The sequence below is a fragment of the Trachemys scripta genome, chromosome 9 (genome assembly GCF_013100865.1).
Source record: "Trachemys scripta elegans isolate TJP31775 chromosome 9, CAS_Tse_1.0, whole genome shotgun sequence".
NCBI classification, from domain to species: Eukaryota; Metazoa; Chordata; order Testudines; family Emydidae; genus Trachemys; species Trachemys scripta.
In genome coordinates this window covers 87,507,567-87,528,147 of record NC_048306.1, presented here as the reverse complement: position 1 = coordinate 87,528,147, position 20,581 = coordinate 87,507,567, and the positions used below count along the sequence as shown (strand labels likewise).

At 37.6% G+C, this 20,581-nt stretch overlaps 1 protein-coding gene across 7 annotated transcripts in view; it reads left to right on the top strand.

The window, feature by feature from the left end:
• MECOM (MDS1 and EVI1 complex locus) overlaps positions 1-20,581 on the top strand; it is a 462,967-nt gene that overhangs the window by 231,487 nt on the left and 210,899 nt on the right. The window contains exons 1-2 of one of the 7 annotated variants that reach the window (XM_034782091.1): positions 3,109-3,339; positions 4,712-4,786. The exons of the other annotated variants lie outside the window; for them this stretch is intronic. The gene's annotated coding sequence lies outside the window, so the exon portion shown is untranslated. Of the gene's footprint in view, positions 1-3,108; positions 3,340-4,711; positions 4,787-20,581 lie in introns of those variants that run through there. 7 annotated transcript variants of the gene reach the window in all.

The window sequence follows — 20,581 nt, the reverse complement described above, 5'->3', positions numbered from 1 at the left end:
GGTATTATTTGGACTAATATGTTTTTAAAAGCTTGAAAATGACTCTGCAATCATTACTCTAGTGCTGTGTCCTTACAGCTATATTAATGTGTCCAATGAACATTTTGGCAAAGTAATTTATACTCTCAAGAAATTGGCTTTAACTACTGAACGTACATTTCCCTCTCTCTGTAAGTTTAATAGGGCTGTTTTACTTCCATATCAATACATTAAATCCCTCGTCTTCTTTTTAAAATGACCACAATTCAATGAAAGATTTCCTTGTGCAGAATCACTAGCAACATGACATGAGTTATCCAAAGCAAATAGCAATTAATCAAGGAATTAGATATACTAGGCTGTAATGCATGCCTGTAGAATCCTGTATTAAATATACATATTGGCTAATAGGGTGACACACATATAAACAGTTTGCAAGTTTTATGAATAGATTTTCACTGTTTTATCACATTACCTAGAAAAACTGGCATTGTGATATATCTTTTCTATAAATGTATAACAAAGTTAATTTTTCTCTACTTACACTAAAGAATGTGTGAACAAATAGGACTCCTGAAATATTGTAGCTTGGGGAAATAATATAGTGTGTGGGTATTAGCATACTGTATGCAGATAAACGTGGCAATCAATATTGTGCACATACTACAAAAGTGAATATTTACTAGTGTTAAAAAATAGAACTTTCTCTTTGTGCTTTATAATATGTATGAAGAAATCAGTGCATGTGCCACAACCCATATCAAAATGTGTTGTGCAATTTAAAAGATATTTGAAGAAATTTAATGGGATTTTATAAAATTACTCTAGAAGCCTCTAAAATTTAATAGAGAATGATCTTTTTCTATAAATTATTTGAAGCAGCCAGTAGAATTCTGCAGTAGGGATCTAATTCTCTATTAAATTCTGTAATATTGTCAAACCTCCCCACATCCCTCCCCAACTATAGACAAGTTTTCATTTTCTATTAAATTCTGTAAGACTTTTCAGTCAGAGAAAGGTCATGCTAAATCTGGTAACTTCTAATAAAACTGGATCTGGAGTGTTCCACATGGGAGAGTGTTCCTATTTTAAAGAAATAGTGGATTTTACACTTTCAGATTAAGAAAACTACCGTAAGATATTTCCTATGATACCAGGTTCTATATATTATGTGCTATGAATTATGCTTCCTATAACTGGTTGCATTTCCAGAAATACTTTAATACAACAGTTTTAGATGAATACTAGATGCATGACAAATTTCAGAATTCTATGCAAAACTTTCCTTGTTTCTAGTAGAAATAAAATAATTGACTATTTTGGGGACCAAGTCTAACATTTAAAAGGTTCTTTCTACTATATGTTGTTATGGAGGAGCCAAGTTTTGTGCCCGTTGCAGAAAAAATAGCATAGTATGGAGTAGCATCAGACAAATCATGGTATGTTGAGATTTATTTATTTTGCGCTTTCTTTTAAAAGATTGTTTGTTAAAAATTGCTAATCAAAAAGAGACAAGGTGGGTGAGGTAATCAAAAACTCTGTGATGTTTCCATATTGCTATTGCAGAACTGTAAGCAGCATAGCAATTATAGGATTTAGATTAAAACAATATTCCTCCTCTTGCAGAAATCTTTAGTGCATCTTTGGTGAAAAGTAATAATGCTAGAGTGTGAACCACTGTACAGAGTTAAAACACTGCAATCTTTCCCTGCTCCTGAGATTCAGAGGGGGGATCTGCTCCACTATTCCTAGCAGCTGCCAATGTTGTCAGCGCTGATCTGTCAGAAAGGATTTTTCCTGGCAAAACTTTGAAGCTACTTTCTGACATCCCCCAACAAACTAATTGTTGTCTTCTGCCTCTGAGAGCCCTCTGAAGTCCCAACGAGTTAGTGTCTTCTCAAGAGATGAGAAAGGGGACTCACAAAATCAATTTATCAGGCTATTACGCATTGTCATCAGCCAAAACAAAAACCTGCTAAAGACAGGAGAAAAAGTAGAAGAAATGGGTCTCTGAGAAAAGGTTACAGAACATCCATCTTCTCTCCTCTTCTGATTGTTTCTTTTCTTTACCCATTTTCATACCCGTTTCCCTCCACTAAAAGACACTTTATGACAAGCATTGTAATCTCTTTAGACCAGGGGGAAACCTCTTCTTTAGGATAGAATCTTTGCAAGGCATGAGTGACAGCGGGAAGGGGTCCAATTGCCACCGAGGACACTAGGCAATAAATCATCCACCCCTGGCATCAGCAGGCTGGACTGGTCCCCACTTCCTGAGTGGCTACCAGTGCCTAGATGTGACAAAACAGCCATTGTCAGCTCCTAGCAGCCGCATTCCCATTTTCTCCCCACTGAGGTTTTAAGTTTACTTAAGATATAAGAAATACCAATTAAAACTTGGGAAAAAATGAAAATTAAACTGAGGCTAGAAGGGAAAGTGCTCTAAAGTGATGTCATAATACATGCTTTTATAAACCAAAATAATATTAACAAGGGGAGAAGTACCATTAGTTTTTCTGGTAATTACTGTCTTTTAAACACTCTGAAGAGATTCAAGGATTTTGTTTGCTTGTTTTGGTTTAAGACTTTACATTTCCACATGGCCTGCACTGTTATAGTTACTCTTTAACAGAAACAGAGTCGTACTAGGAGGTATGTACTATAAAAGTACTACAGCTCTTAACCAAACAGAACAATCCCAATGAGGAAATATTAAATTGAAAAAGTAAGTGCTTGCCACATAGATATAAAGATTGGAGCATTTAGTGGTATGCTTTGGATTCCTTAGGCTGAGCCCAACATTTTTGCATTGTCAGGGTATCATGCCAAATACCATAATGAAATTTTTACCAGGTACAGTACAGTAAAATATGCATAAAATCACCATAAAAGAAACGAAAAGTCCGTGTTGTTTCAAGAGAGACTTTTGTTGCTGTTACGTACAAGACAGTTTATAGATTACTTGTAATCAGATAGAAGTTACAAATTAACTGATGATTCATAGTAGAGTGGGAAATAAAAGATTATGACACGATGAGTTTTTAAATCTGAAACACCTCAGAAGGTCACAGAAGAATGAGAGTAACAGAATATTCATCACTCCTGCATTTTTATTTTCATTGATTTTTTTCCTTCACAGTCATTAAGGATGTTTCCTTGAGACAAATTAGCTATAAAATGCTAACCATTTATTAATTATTGTTGATGCTGGAAAAGATGACCCATTCCCTTTAGAATACTCATCAACTTAGTGCACTTGCTAAGTGCAAGAAAAGAGGCGAACTGGAACAACTCTGGAAATGTAAATAATACATTCGTTAAAGTGCCTTTGACTCCCTTATTCTGTTTTCAAATAGAGTGGTAAGTGAAAATCTATATCTGCATCTGTTTCTATATATGCTGTTGTTCTGTACTTCTAATGCAAGATTTCTTTATTATAAAAATCTTTGTGTGTATGTGAATGCTGTAGAATTTTCAAAAAGTACTCTGGAGCTGCTGTGGTCAGGCAGAAATGCTTTCATTATCATAAGAAATATATAGATTATATCATCCTTCCCAATTTCTACTAGCCTGGGGTGAATAGTTTTTGTTTGAATGAGTGAGTAAAATATCATTAGTTTTTTCACGATCACCGTGGGAAGGCTGACAAGTAGATTTTGTTCCTGGGCTGTTAAATTTTCCTGATGATTTTGCAAGTTATATAGTTCTGAGTATGATAAAACTCTTTCATAGTTCAGTAACAAGATGAAAGAAAATTATTTATTTTATTTTTAATCTTGTGCACTATACATTGATTAGGGGACATTGAACCAGGTTGATAAAATGTAGTTGCAAAGTAACCAAGATTTTTTGTTTAATCTTTTGAATTATTTAATAAGAAGGCTTTAACCTCTCTGGATTAACAGTCAAATTGCTGCAGAGAGTAAATGAGATGATGATTCTCCAGGCTTCATGACAGTTCTGTCCCAGTTCATCATCTTAACTAAAAAATAATCCTATCTAACTTGAAATCCACAGCAGCTATAAGTAGAAAATAAATCCAAACCGCAGCTCAGACTTGTAACCTAACAGCTATCATAAATAATCAGAACCTATTTGAAGGTGGAAGATGGGACATTAGAAGCTATTTACACTACTAGAGTGATGCCATCGATCAGTAACAGCAACCCGTAGATAAGACTCATATGATGTCATGGTTATTTATGATGGGAATTGACAGTAAAGCTACTATAGAACTTTCTCCTAGACAGCTTCATTCATTTTTGTTTGTGATGCATTTTGTTGTTAAAGAAGCAATCAATAGCAAAATGGTGGAGATAAAAGTTATTACCAGTTACATATATGAAAAACGTGCCCATATTAATTTACATATATAACATAGACTGTGGGGACATTAAAAAATTAGGTCAGCAAAATTTGTATTTTTTTATTGCAAATGTTCAGCTCAGTAACGCCATTTTCTGTTCTTTGGCGGTGAACATGTACTATAATCTTACTTATTTTCTAATCCAATTCAATGTGTTATAGCAGAGGAAAATGCAATGTTCTAAGGATTTAGTAGGCATGCTGAAGTTTCTTTTTAGTGGGTTGGAATGGCATAGATGTTAGATTACTGGGGGGGAGGGAGAAAGGGGGCAAAATCTTGTATATGAATAACCATATGAGAATTCCCTTATTCAGTGTGTCCAAGAATACACAAGTCATGCATTATGTATTTCCATATGGCAATTAGGTGGGGTCTTGGCAAATGAACAGACCTTGGTCAACGTCAACAACGACATAGAGAAATGCACCTTTCCTGCATAAGGTACAATGTGTGTGTGTGTGTGCGTGCATTTGCGCAAGTGTATGAATTTTCTTTAGAGATTCTTGCATTCTTAACAAATAGGAGAAAGAAGCTCTTTTCTTAAACATTGTATGTGCTCGCCAACTGAAGATGTAAGATATCTGTCTCTGGAAGTGTTTGAGATCAATGTCAACATATTTATTAAGGTGTAGATCATGGATAGTGACATTGCTCCTGGCCAGGTGCCTCTTTATTGGGTGTTCCCTTACTTTCCTGGTAAGGGACCTCCTTACTCCCCTACATGAGTTACCCCTATTGTGAGTCAAAGTTCAACTCTGGGCTGTAACTCCCGTTTCTGCACAAGAGCATAGGAAACGGCAGGAAATGAGAGGAGTCCTGTCTCTGTCACTGGCAGCCTGTGATGTGACACACAGTGGAAGGGATCTGCATCAGGTAAAGGGCTGGTACAGATTACTTCCCCCACCCTCACCCAGGACAAGGGGTCGGGGAAAACCTGAAATTTGATTTCTGGTTTGCTCTTGGAAGAGTTGAACTATGCACTGCCCCTTACTCAGAGGTTATGGCAACTTCACTATTGAGACTTTACTTAGCTGTATAACTATTGTGGAAAATAATGAAGTATTTAAAAAAATAGCATAGTATTACAGATCAACTGACATTCTGAATAGTCATTTGGAAAAGGCCCTTTGCAGTAATACTATAACAAATCCATAGTAAAAAAGATAACTTTAAAGAAAAGTATCAACACTTGACAGCAGGTAAAGGTGACACTGCTAGGAAGATTATGCCCAAAATGAATGTTTAGGGTTTGTTTTTTTAAAAAAGATTTTACAAAACCTAATGTTAGTGCCGTCATTTCCTTTAAATTAAAGAAAACTCAATGAAGACAGATGTACTGCTTTAGAAATGTAATATTCCTCTGCAATGATTTGGCCCCAAGTCCTGCAGTTCACTAGTCCATGAGAATCAAGAATTGAAATTGACTATAAACAGAACATTGTCTGAGCTAAGTGAAGTGTAAAATCTAAGATAACAGCATAAAAGGTGATAATTATATGACTTCTCTGCAGCATATGAGCAAAAAATAATTTGGTTCTTCCTTTAAAAATGACAGCAATTATTTATACAGGGATTTGTCCAGAATTATTTGTGTTTACTTACAAAATCTCAGTGACTAGATATCATAAATATCAGTAGTTTCATATTAGTTTTCTCTGTTGAATAATTGGTATAATATGTATGTGTTATTACCACAGTTATATTGATTGTGGCTGTAACTATTCAAATTTTTCTTTTTTACATTTATTTTTATTTAATCTGCTGCAATATGCCACAAACCTTTTATAGATTTTCATCCTCAAATGAATTAATTTATCACTTACACAGCATAAGATATATTTTAAATAGTTCCTTTACTTATGTGATTGTATATACAGCAGGCCATGCTTAGTACTTTTCAAGATCATAGTCAGACCTATAACAATAAATATTAGGTTTAATTTAAATGGGTCAAAGTTCATTCTCATCCAACAAAATCATGTAGTATAATATATCACTAAATAGAAGAGGCCGGTGCCATGTCAAGAAATCTTTAAGGAATAAATGCAGTATTTTGACAGAGCAACACCAGATCAACATGTGATGTATATCATAAATGTATATTTACCGTTCTATTGATCAGTGGGAAACAGTGGATTTCAACAAAGCTATACCACCCATAGCATCGATCCTGTATTGCTTAATGTGCAATTCTGGGATTTAAATTTTGTACACATTAGCAGTCTTATCCAATTAAATATTAGCTCTGTGTGTGGGAGTAGGTGGGTGGGGGGTGTTTGATGATAGAGAAATGTTGCCCTTATTAATATTTCACACATTTTATAGGTAATACTATCTCTATGACTTCATACTGTTCCTCCCAAATGCTCCCTAGGTTGTACTCAGGAAATGTTATTACAAAACTTTCTGTCATATTTTTTGAAAAGATGGTTTCCTCTGGATGACATAGAACAGTATGTGATTTCACTGGAATTTTAACTTCTCTTTGAAAAGGTTAGGGAGGTCAGGCATCACAACTATTTTGTTATATAAATCAATCATTGAAAACAGGCTAATGAAACAAACTAGAAAAATACAGTATGAAATCTAAGCAAATACCGAAAACAGTCTCACACATAAACTGACATAAGGTACTAACATGTAGAAAACAAGACAGTCCTTCGTATTGTGTCAGATTTCAGCTAGCATGATGCTGAAAATGTCAGAGGAAAAAACTGTATTTGTGGTGGTGAAAAATGTATTCTCAATGACACATTGTCTGAAATTTCACAATTACATTGGACAAATGTGACAATTTACAGCTCTGTTTTGATGGAATTAAAGTAATACTTTGCCCTTATACAGCATCTTCCATCCAAGGATTTCAAGGCACTTTACAATCATGAATGTACATCATTACAATTCAGAATCTCACAACATGCACCCTGTGCAGTAACATTCTACTGTGAAGTAGATAAATGTTTATTATCCGTATTTACTGATGGGGAAACTGAAGCTAAAGAGATATGGTCAGCATGTCCAAACTGGGTTCCTGAAAGTTAAGCATCTAACTTTATATTTTTAAACATTTAAATAAGTGGCTTGATTTTTCTGGAGATGCTAAGCATCTGTATTTCCCACTGACTTCAGTGAAATTATAGTAGGGATGAGTTTACCCCATTGTTTTCAATCTATTTAGAATGTGTCCGACTCCAGCTGTGTTAGGTATTTTTAGATTACTTATGCCCAACAATAATCATATGTTAATGGCCCATCTGTGCTTTGAAGTTGACATGTCACTGAGATGAAGAGGATAAAGAAGGAGGTAGTTCATTGCTATTTAGTATTTTATAATGCTAAATGTGTGTTGGGCACATTAAAGACAATTACAGTCACTGGATTACACCTTTGCAACTGTTATTTTTCAGCTGGAGACCGTTTTTATTAATATTATTATTTGTATTGTGGTAGCACCTAGGAGCCCCAAATAAGGACCAGGTCTCCCTTGTGCTAGGCACGGTACAAACACAGACCAAAGAGATGGTCTGTGTCCTGAAGAGTTTACAATCGGAATGAATATTTATTTACCATGATTTAATTAGTAGTTAATTGTTGACTATTCAAAACCTGAAAATCTATTTTGTGAACAAAATTGAAATTGTTTTAGTTTTAAAGTGTTTGAAACGGCCTCTTTTTTCCCAAAAAATGTTCACGATTTTTTTCCAGGAACATTTTTTTCAATTTTTTTTTACTCAGATCATTACTGAAAATATTATAAAAATTGTTATTGGATGTTTTTATTTACTGCTACATCCATGCAACATATTGTTGCATTGCCAATGCAGCAGATTGCTATTTAAGATTATCTTTGTAACGGAAAAAGACAGAAATGTCTTAGATTTTGCAGAAAATAGGTGTATACATTCACAATTGTGGATAGACCTCCATAATATTTCCTGGTGCTTAATGTTTCATAACAGCAATTTACTGCTCTCTCTCGTGTGCTGCATACTAGTACTATATTATAGGGTTGTACTTTTGTGTGCTAGTACCGCTGATATCACGTTTCATCACTGACACTACACTCATAAAGTTTATAATGCAGCCAAACAAAGATAGTGGCATATCAATCTAACATCCCATTGTGCTGCATCTTGTGCAATCCAGGAAGGAGACTATGGAATCACAGTCCTCCTCCTGAACTCCCCACTGCTCTGGGGAGGGAGTAAACTTTACTGACTCTATGCCTCTTGCAGCATATGCTCTCTGATGTGCCGGCATAGCTATGCCGCTGGGTGCGGTGGGAAGCTGGGGCATGGAGTCAAGGCTCTGCCCCTTCTGTGCCCTCCCCAAGCCCTTCCCACTCACTTGTGTGAGGGGGAACAGATATACTAATATATGGAGATATACCTATCTCATAGAGCTGGAAGGGACCCTGAAAGGTCATCGAGTCCAGCCCCCTGCCTTCACTAGCAGGACCAAGTACTGATTTTGCCCCAGATCCCTAGGTGGCCCCCTCTAGGATTGAACTCACAACACTGGGTTTAGCAGGCCAATGCTCAAACCACTGAGCTATCCCTCCCCCCAACAGAGCATCTCTACAGAACCTGCCATCCCTCCTATGTACAGAAAGCTAAGGTAGGTTTCCTAGTCCCCAACTCTCTTGTGCCAGCACGCAGGATGGGCCACAATCTGGACCAGAGTTTATAATACAGCATTGCTGTAGGATAGGGTGACCACTCATAGACTCATAGACTTTAAGGTCAGAAGGGACCATTATGATCATCTGGTCTGACCCCCTGCATGCTGCAGGCCGCAAGACCCTTCCCTGGACTCTGCCGTTGAAGTCCCCAATCCTGTGTTTTAGTGTCTTCAATCGGCTGAGACCCTCCTGCTAGTGATCCCTGCCCCATGCTGCGGAGGAAGGCGAAAAACCTCCAGAGGCTCAGCCAATCTACCCTGGAGGAAAATTCCTTCCCGACCCCAAATATGGCGATCAGTAATACCCCGAGCATATAGGCAAGAGTCTCTAGCCTGACCCTTGTTGGCCATTATGCTATTCATGTACCATTGCTTGGTTTTCCTCGTCTACTATGTTTTACCATTAAACCATTCCCTCCATAAACTTATCCAACTTAATCTTAAAACCAGACAGGTCCGTCGCCCCCACCGTTTCCCTCGGAAGGCCGTTCCAATATTTCACCCCTCTGACGGTCAGAAACCTTCGTCTAATTTCAAGCCTGAACTTCCCCCCGGCCAGTTTGTATCCATTTGTTCTCGTGTCCACATTTGTACTAAGCTGGAATAATTCTTCTCCCTCCCTTGTATTAACCCCTCTGATATATTTGAAGATAGCAATCATATCCCCATATGACCAGATACCAAGTGTAAAATATTGGGACAGGAGGTGGGAGGTAATAGGGAATATGATAAGAAAAAGCCCCCAAAATTGGGACCGCAACTATAAAATCGGGACATCTGGTCACCATACTGTAGGACCAGATTATTGCTGAATAAGATCAATCTTCCGAAATAAAAAATTGCTCTGATAATATTTAATCATGTTGGCTTTATGTGAATTGAAGTGTAGACGATGTGGTTGAATTTTAAAGAAAAAATAAGGCTTATTTGGATTTGTACCAACATTTGGGTAAGGTTCATGGAAGCTCATACTCATTAATTAAACACTAAACCCTCCATTAGCCTAGATAATCACCCTGTTTGGAAATAAATGAGCTGTTTACATAAGGTTACAAAAGGATTTTGCACCAATCCTTATCGAGGGGGGAAAAGTTCTAGTCTGCATGCTCTGCTTTGTGATGTTGGGCAAGCCACTTAGGCATACATTTTCATAAATGGTCTCTAACCTTGGGAGACCTTATCTAGACATATGACTTGGTTTTCAGAGGTACTAAACATGCACAGCTTTAATGAGCATTGTTGGTGCTCGGTTTTTCTGAAAAATAGGCCCTAGGTTTCTAAAATAAGCCAGGCTCAAACCTGAAGGCACTGAAATTAGAGGCTACTTTTGAAAATAAGACCCTTACACTTTCTGTGATCTAGTTTCCCCAACTGCAAACTAGGGACAATCATGCGATATAACATTAACATGCCACACATTAAATGGATTAAAAGCTGGCTAACTGATAGGTCTCAAAATGTAATTGTAAGTGAGGACTCATTATGGAGTGGGTGTTTCTAGTGGGGTCCTGCAAAGCTCTGTTTTGTTCTCTGCTATTTCACATTTTTATGAATGACCGGAAAGAAAACATCAGATGAAGTTTTCAGAGAATACAAAAATTGGTAAATAATGAAGAGGACAGGACAATTATTCAGAGACATCTGGATCGCTTAGTTAACTAGACTCAAGCAAACAATATGAATTTTAATACAGGTCAATGTATACATCAAGCACAAAGACCCTAGGGTGTACTTACACAATCATCCTGGGAAGCAGTGACTCTGAAAAAGATTTGGGCGTCATGGTGGATAATCAGCTCAACGTGAGCACCTAGTAGGACACTCTGGCCCAGAGGGCTAATTAGATCCTTGAATGCAGGATCAGGGGACTCCTGAGTAGGAATTGAGGTTATTTTACCTATGTTTTTTTTACCATAGGTTATTTTACCATAGGTTATTTTATCCGTGTTTTTGGCACTGGTGCGATTGCTGCTGGGATACTGTGTCCAGTTCTGGTGTCCACAATTCAGGAAGGATGTAGAAAAATTGGTGAGGGTTCAGAGAAGAGCCACCAGAATGAATAAATGATTAGAAAACATGCCTTATAGTGATAGACTCAAGTAAATCAATCTGTTTAGCTTAACAAAGAGAAGGTTAAGGTTATTGGTTATAGTCTATAAATATCTACATAGGGAACAAATATTTAGTAATGGTCTCTTCAATCTAGCAGAGAAAGTTATAACACGATCCAATAGCTGGACGTTGTAGCCGGACACATTCCAGACTGGAAATAAGGCACATATTTTTAACAGTGAGGGTAATTAACCATTAGAACAATTTACCAAGGGTTGTGGTGGATTCTCCATCACTGACAATTTTAAAATCAAGATAGGCTGCTTTTCTGAAAGCTCTAGGAATTGTTCTAGGGGAAGTTCTTTGGCCTGTGTTAGACAGGAGGTCTGACCAGATGATCACAATGCTCCCTTCTGGCCTTGGAATCTATGAATCTATGAATACTTGCTTTGGGTGTTATGAAGCTGAATTTAATAATGTTTGTAGAGCACACTGAGATTCTCAGGGATGTGCAAAATGTATTGTTCAAACAGAAGACAACTGCCCCATTTAATACATTCTGCTTTAGGTCCAATATCTCATCTCCCAAGATGTAATCTTTCAATATTTTTGACACGCAGTTTTTCTTTAAATGGGGGAAAAAGTAAAATGAAAATGGGATGTGGGGTTATTGATAGAACTCCTGACTCAGGAGGTGGGGGTCAGGGTTGCAGGGGGGAAGGAGAAAGTATTGCCCCTTGATAGGGTCTAAATTTCTCTTATACTGCTTCCAGACTGAAAGAACCCTGTTCTTGCTTGTGGGTGTTCTGTGATTCTTTCTTTATCCTTTGCTAACAAGAATTCCCCACTTGTACTTCCCATGATGTTCCTGAGCACTGAACCCCTCCAGCAATTAGTCATGAATTTTTACACTTCTTTGGTTGAAATGAATTTGTCTCTGTCATGGGAGATGTCCCCAAACTTCTGAAGCCACACTGAGGCCTAGTTTAAACTTAAAAGTTAGGTTGACATAGTTTAGTCAGCCAGGGGTGTGAAAAAAACACACCCTGCTTGACATAGCTATGCTGACCAGATCTTCCATGTAGACAAAGCTATGCTGACGGCAGATTGCTTCTGTTGACACCGCTACCATCATCTGCGGAGGCAGACAAACCTCTGCCTGACAGAAAAACCTCTTCTGTTAGTGTAGGTTGTGTCTACACTAGGGTTTATGCTGCTGGCATAGCTACAGTGATGTAGCTATGCTGGAATAGTCTCTGAGTGTAGACATACCCCAAGTTTAGTATTTGGAACTCCAGATATGACTAGGACTGGTGGCATGTTATAAAATCTTGGGCTTAGTTGATCTCTTCTTATGTGAACCACAGTAAAGAAAAAGAAAGATGATATTTATGTTAACAATTTCCTAAACTATTGCTGCCTTTCAAAATATTCTCATTAATCAGGTAAGGCCAAACTCATGCCTAGTGTAATTCTATTGATTTCAGGGGAGTCACAAAAGAAATGAATTTGATCCATGATTTTTACGTATGTTGTCCATTCCTTGTTGTATTGTTAGTCAGATCTTGCAGAGATTCTAATCCTCCTTTTCACAAATATTTCTGTCTGAAATAGGTCAGACAATGTTCTCTCAACAAAGAAAAACCCAAACTGTGCCAAAGTGGTTATGGTTATATAATTAGGGGTGTAGATGAATAAGTGCTAAATTAAATTCAACAGACTCATCCTTTGGAGACTCAGTTATGTGAGAAGAGAGCAAAAGAGTCAAGAAACAGTGTACTGTGCTCACTGGGAATACTGATAAATATGATTTCTATTCCAAATAAAATTATTCAAAAAGAATAAGTGCCAGACAAACATAGATGGAACTGGCCTGGTCTGAAAAGAAAGAGAAAACAAAGGCACAAGAAGTTGGCAAGCAGAATACTCCTCCTAGGGGCAACAAAGATAACTGCAGCATTTTCCTTTACTTTTCAGTCTTGTCATATTTAATCAAAGGAGCTTTACTTCTGTAGGAAGTATCCTAGCTGCCTGAAAACCAGAATTAGTAGTCAACAAAGCTGAAAATTAATATAAGTACTTCAGTTAATATAATATACCGTCTTCTGCTGGTTTTTTGCTCTTCACAAACATTTGCAGCAGGGGAGGCTTGCAAAGGGGGTTGCCGGGGCTATGTTTATGTGTGAGCCAAACAAAAAATGACAGTGTGTTTAGAAAGTTTGTGTATTTTTAATTCAGTTTGTACTAATCCCTTGGAGGACCTTTAGTCTCTATCCTTACTGTCTTTCCTCCTCTCCCTGTTTTGTACAAACCTGTTAATGTAGGAGCTGCTCATGAGAGCCCCAATCCCTGCATTGATATTTCTAACCTCGTTGGTCCCACTTCTGCTGCCAAACTGCAGCAATTTTTGGGAGGGTGAGTGGAGGAAAGGGGAGGATATGAAGAATTGCAAGGACTTTGCAGAGGGATGTAAGTATAAAGAAAGTAGGTCAAATTTTGCGCCCCACCAACTTTTATAGTGGCTTTTTTTTAGGTATACTATAAACCATCTCCACAGTTTATATAAATTACACCCACAGTATGGCTGTGTGAATACATTAAATATGCTTTCATAGGTTTGCCAGTGTCATATCATGAAAGCAGTAATAAAATACTGAGATTATATTATACTTATTAATGTATATCTCTGACACATTATCATTAATCACAGAGTACGATGAACAGATTTTTTTCTATTGTGTTAAGGCATTGCTGGCTTTGGCTGTTATGGCTCCTTTACAACTGCCTGCCTGTCAGTTTTAAGGATGATAGAATGAATATTTCACTGTTAAAATATAAGGTCCACTCTGGTGGTTATATTACATGCCACTCTTATAGATCTGTGTAACATCAGCAGATCTCTATCTTTGCCCCGCCCTCAGCCTGCATGTGCCCCACCCTCACCACTCCTCTACATGCTTCTATTCAGGAGGCCTGCTATGTAACTGAGCTCTGCACCATGCAGGGCTTCCTGGAGATTTTGCCTTTCCTGCCCCATTGTCATTGCCAAGGGAGTCTCTATGGCTGTGGAAGACGGGTCAGGATTTTCCCCACAGTTCCCAATTGTGGTCCACTAGAATTAGTAAGAATGCACCCACTGACTCCAGCCAGAGCAGGATCAGTCTGATAGCATTGCTAACTTTGGATTTGCCTCTGTGATCCTGTAGCTAAGATGTTGATGGGCTGTCTCATTATCTGGGATGCCATTTCCCTCTGACTTATCTTTGTTTCGCAGAGATTTTATCTGTTTGAGAATCAGATTCTGTGAAAACATCACCGAAAGATGAGAATCAGATTCTGTGAAAACATCACATTTATAAGTGAAGCAGAAAGTTTTCCCATAACCATATGTTTCCTATGTAAATGTATGTGGTGACCTTGGAGCCATCCAAATCCCAGTGCTCATCTCACTTGCTCACTGCTGCTTTTTTGGTGAATCAGAAGGAAAATCAAAAGCCTCTTTGAGGATTACTGAAAAGGAATGCCACATGTGTTAGTGTGTGCGAGCATAGGCCATTTATTTTAGAGCACAATCTCACTAAAATCAAGTGAATATAATCTGAACATGCTTTTAAAAGATTAAAACCCAAAAAGATGAAACTGGCAAGCCTTTTGAATTTTTATAGGAGACAACAATTTATGTGGTCCATCATCTGCATTTTCAGACCAGCCTTATGAGAGCACATTTTCAGCATATTAGGAGAGCAGTAGTTTCATGATGGGCTCTAGATCTTTGCCGGGGTCTATTATATTCCAAACAATCTTAAAAAAACCTGTTCTCAGTGTCAGTCTCCTACCAATCCCTTCCTTTCAAAACCAGATTTTTAACCTTTTATCCTCTTTTTGAGGATGTACATGGAATCTCATGACCTCTAATCCACTGTTCTCTCTTCATTTAGGCCTAAATTGCACCCTTTTCTTTTTAGCTTCAGAATGTCTTAGATGCTCCAGAAATAAATCGGTAGATCCAAATTTAGTCCCCCTACCATTGATTGAAATTCAAGTTGCATATAGAACAAGGCAGAGTTTGGCCCAAAGGTAATAATCGTCTTCCCATGCATAGGTCACCAGAAGTGAATGTTCACAATTTTGGAGTATATTAGGGACAATACAATTCCTTTCCTATACGACAAGTGGAATGTTAAGGTTCTAGCTCCCTGTGTGTGTGTAAAGATAAATTTGCCTATCTACATCTAATAAGGGTATGATACTGTCTTTCTTCACCCCAGTCACATAACAAGGGGAAAGGTTACACCCTATCACGGGGCAGGCATCAGCAGCCACTGATTCCGGTGCCAATTGTTATACCTTTGTGTTTGTGTTATACCTTTGTACATATTTGTGCTTGGACAAAAGTTCTCTATCTAACCATCTGATTCTCTCATTTGACCCAGTAATAATGAAGTCATAATGCTCAGTTTGTGGCATCACACTAATTTCCAGCGCAACAGATTATAGTATCCTCCCAAATGCAGAATTACATTATTTGCTTTCAATATTATTTTAATGTCATTTTCTGAGTATTGTATTTCTGTATTATACTCTTAATGTTTGATGTGATGCTGATTAATTTTCATGGCTCAATTTCAATAGTGATGTGTCAACATTTATTTGATTTATTAATAGAGTTTTTAATTCAGTTCCATTGCTTTTAGCAAGCAAGTAGGTCCATGTTGTAAAGTTTTAAGACTCAGTCTTGAAACACTATCTTCCTGGCCAATAAACCAAGATGTTGACAAGATCTGTAGTGAATATTTGAATAAATGTGATTACTTCATTTTATGTCAACAGAGGAGGTGAAAAGTGCAGCTCAACTGCCTTGGTAAGATTGGAAGGAGGGGCGGGGAAAATACAAGAGACAACAAAGAGATAGTTGGTAAGATTTAGTAGCTTTCTTCAGCAGGGGTGTTGGGAAGTCAGTGTTACAAAGTTCAAGAGGGTCAAACAAAGTGCAGAAACTTTCTTATATTCGTTGAGGAGAGAGCTGTAATGAAGACATAAAAAATTCAAATGATAGGAACAGTAGATAGCTAAAATGTTAGTCGATGTGTTACTTCTACCCAGTCTGAGTAGGCTGGAGCTAACACTAAATGCATATTGTTTCTTTATATCCCAGAGAAGCAAAGTTCAATTGTCTTTCATGACCTATAATATAACTGTGATGAGACTACTCTTCAAAGAAAGCATTGAATGCCTTCAGAGCAGCTATAGTGTTTATGAATCAAAAAAGTATGTTCTCTAGAAAGATACAGTTATGATATACCCATTTAAAAGGTATATTTCTGCCACCAAGTTCATTAATGAAATCCACATTTTTAAAAGGAAGATTTACATAACATGTTTAAGATTATTTGTGTAGTTGCATGACACACTTAATGTGCTGGTTTGGTATAGAAAGTATAAGATTAATTTTATCAAAGGTAACTCACGGGGAAATGTACGCCATTATTTAGGTTTTTTGTACATTGAGGCAGAGTGTTGCCTGAACTAATCTAACGATATTGTAGACATGAGGTAAGGGTACACATTTTTTTTTTGTTTACACAGATAGAGCCTTTGTTTCAAGTGAAGTTGAGAATATAAGTCTATTTGGCTTGACCTTTGTGTATACTTCCAGAAATGACCTTGGAAGCGACTGCCTTATCTGTGATATGCAGTAAGATTCATTTTTGTGCCCTGAGGATCTGGTCTTAGGCGATTGGGATCATAACAGCCCCTTGCTGGGCATGGATCTGGAAGTTCTTGTCATTGTCTTCACTGATTCATTTTTGGATCATAATCTTGTTTCAATAATTAGAAGAACTATATTCTGTGACTCCTTCATTATGGCTTATTGAGTCTGTTTAAGTTGCGCTATAGTGGCTAAAACTCCTAGCTTCTGCTCTCTTCTCCCCAATTAGGGAATAGCTAGTTCTTGAGATGAACACAGAGTGTTATGTTGTATTGCTTTCAACTGAGGGAATCTTACAATTATAGGAGATATACACAACACAGGAGTGGTCATAAAGTATTTTTGAAGTAGGCATTAAATAAAATATAGTCCATACTGAAGGTAGCCATACCATGAAAAATACTTTTATCCTTAGTAGTTATTCTTCAGGCTTACAAGATGAACTTAGAGAGGGGACAGTATTAAATGGATTAAAGCAGGATTTGTGACTGGAAGGAAGCATTATAGTCCAGAAGCCAGATAGCTGCCTGCAGCTGAAGAATGGTATTTTACACCAACAATTTTAATTTAAGACTGAAAATCAAATATTTTTATTTCTATTTTCACTCGAGGAATATTATCTTTGGTTTGCTTTTGCATTTTACCTATAAAATTCATATACCTCAAAGTCGTTGTAATTTGATCAAAATGCATCTATTTCCCTCCACCACTCCTCTACCATGGCCTTCAAAGGATTTTGGTGATCTATTTATCTATATAATCTATCATGGAGATCAATGAACCTCAAAGATTCAGAATCTGGATTCAGTTCTGATAAGTAACCAGAAATTTGGCTGCTTATCTGAATTGACTTATTGAATCTACAAAATTGAGATATAAATCTCGTAAGCATATGGCCTGCAAGAAGTTAACTTACAAATTAGTGTATATAGACAACAAACACAAACAAAAGAATTCACATTAAGTTATGCCCCCTCTGGATTTCCCTGTACATCCTGTTTTCTCTGTGTCTGTTTTTTAGGTCACAGGTCAGCAAGACACTTAATATGTGTCTAATTTTAAGCACATGAATAGGCCTGTTGAAATTGACAGAACTAATCATGTACTTACATTTGGCACATGCTTAAGTATCATGTTGAATTGGGGCCTTTGTAAGCTCGTTTGAGCAAGGAATATATTTATTTTTGTGTATGGTATGCTCTACGTACAGTGACAACTGTAAACAAATAATAATAAAGAAGAAGAAGAAAGCGAAGACAAATAACCAGTTTTCTCATATTTTAGGCCTTCCTGGCCTTGTCAGAAATACTTGCAAAACTTTTTTTTGTTCTTCATGTTTTGGCACTTCTTGTTCCAGTCCAGGACAGGAACTAAAAGTGCAAAACCATTTATACAAACATTCAGAACCTCAAAAAACAGTTTAGCGAATAAAAATAAATAAAAAGGTAAAAAACTCTTGTATATACAGTTTAATGTACACAGTTTAAATTTCAAATATCAAATACTTTGACCAAAGTGCTCTCAAACAATCTATAGACCAAGGAATTACGCGTGGAGAGTGTTCGGCTAAACAATATCAAATAACAAATATGACTGAGAAAATTTCAGCCCACTTGGGAACAATTCATAAACAGACAAAGAGACAGAATATCTGTTATTCTTCGTGTATTATTTCTCAAGCTATTTGTACTATAAAACAAGCAAGAGCTAGGTAAGAATTTTTTGCTTGATAACCTGTTAGCCTTATATTCCTCAATAACTTTAATTAAACAGTTATTTAGTGCTGATGGGTTGATTCACTTAAGATAGTTAGTCTTCCTCCCATTTTCCTCTGCAGAGATAACAGCTGTAATAAGACCTCTGTTAAGAGTACACTGTAGATTTAAGTTACCACTATGATCTCGGTTACAAGGCTCCATCTTTTAGTTTGTTTGCGTGCTTTGCCATAAACTTTTGTGAAGATCTGATTCAAGCAGTTTTGTAGCTCAACCATCTAAACATTTGCCCAACCAAACTCTTTCACTTTTGTGTTTGAAATGCCCAAAGATCATTCATTGCTCTAGCCAATGGACATCATCATGGAAAAAAAAGAGCCTGCTGGATTTTTAAGTCTAGTTAATGTACAAATCAAATATTGTATAGTCTTATTTTCTCAATTTACAAACAAAACAAGATGAATGACTGATTTTTCAGAGTTTTGAACTGACCAGTTTTTGTTGATTCTGAAAATAGGCTGTTTTTTTTTACTCAGCATATTTTTACACTATTGTAAATGCTGAGAACATTAAGGGTTAACAAGCTCCACAGTATATAACTGACAGTGGTAATATTCTCAACGGTCCAAAGCAGGGGGGAAGTTGCTTGTTGTTATAAAAGCAAAGAGTTTCTGAATCCTGAGTAAAATAAACCAGGACTTTGTTTCTTGAAATAATTATTCTCTGGAGAGAGAATTGGAAAGATGGAGGCAATTATGAAATGACCTTCCATCATTGAATTGTTCAGAACTTCTGGATCAGTGGCTGATATTTTCATAACTCCACTTAAGTGCAGCTTTTTTTGTGGTATCCTTGCCACCACCAGAGAAAAGAGGCCAAATTCTACTCTCACTTAGTGCCTGAGCCAGACCCCATTGAAGTTAATGGGAATTTTCCCAGTTGGATCAGGCTCTAACTGAAACATTTATGGCTCTCTATTGAAATGTTGCATTGGGGATTGCCTGGGGGTAAAGAGGAAGAGTTTGCAGAGAGTCGGAAGTTACAGTACACCTTATCTAGAGGCAGGAGCGCCGCCAGCTTTTCTGCTGCCCTAGGTGGCGGAAGGTCCCGCCCCAAAATGCCGCCCCTCACAGAGGCGGCAGAAGGTCCCGCCACCAAAATACCGCCGTGGTCGCTGCCCCCAGATTGTAGTGCCCTGGGCGACCGCCTAGGTCGCCTAATGGGTTGCGCCGGCCCTGTCTAGAGGCCAGTTGTGTCGGGTCCCTGAGTGGGCCAGGTTGGATGAGCACAGGAGCAGCTCTCTTCTAATGCCCTTTGGGGTGGAGTTGAGGGTTATGCACACTGCAGTGAGAGTCCTACACCTTCCCAAAAGAAGTTGTATCCTGGGCACTCCCTCAATGCAATGCAGAGCTCCAGGAAAGATTGTTCTTCCTGAAGCATATGTCCCTCCCATAACTCCTACTGGGGAAAAGCTACTCAGCACTGCCCTGACGCAGGTCATTGCATTCCTTACACAATCTAGCCCACTACGTTTACTGGAATAGCAACGAGGAAAAAAAATGGGAGCCCCCTTTAGTAACCTTCATCTAACCCCTTTTAAGCAGTGAGTTTGAAGTCATTTTGTAGTCTGTTCCCCCCCCCCCCGTCAAAACTGTCTTTAGAGTTGTCATCCAAAAAGCTTGTTTAACTTTTGTGTATGAAGTTGGCAATGAGTTACTATAAAGCAAATAAAACTGTCCTAGCAGCCTGAAAGTGGTGATATGGCAGATAGCATTCACGCCCTCATCTTTGTATTCCATTCCTTCAAGGATATCGGTAGGTAAACAGTGCTGAGACTCTAATAGAGAAATGATTTCTTAAGCCTCCTCATGTAACTGTGGGAAAGGTAATGCATTCCTTCTTTCTTCTTTTCTGGTGTTTCACACTGATAATATTACCGTGGCATTATGTTATATAACCACTAGTGTCATGAGCGTTCTGAGAACTCTGAGCCATCACTGAGAATGTTCTAGCCAAGATTTTCTAAAGTGGCTAATTATTTTGGGGTATCTCTGTCACCCAACATGAGACACCTTTAAA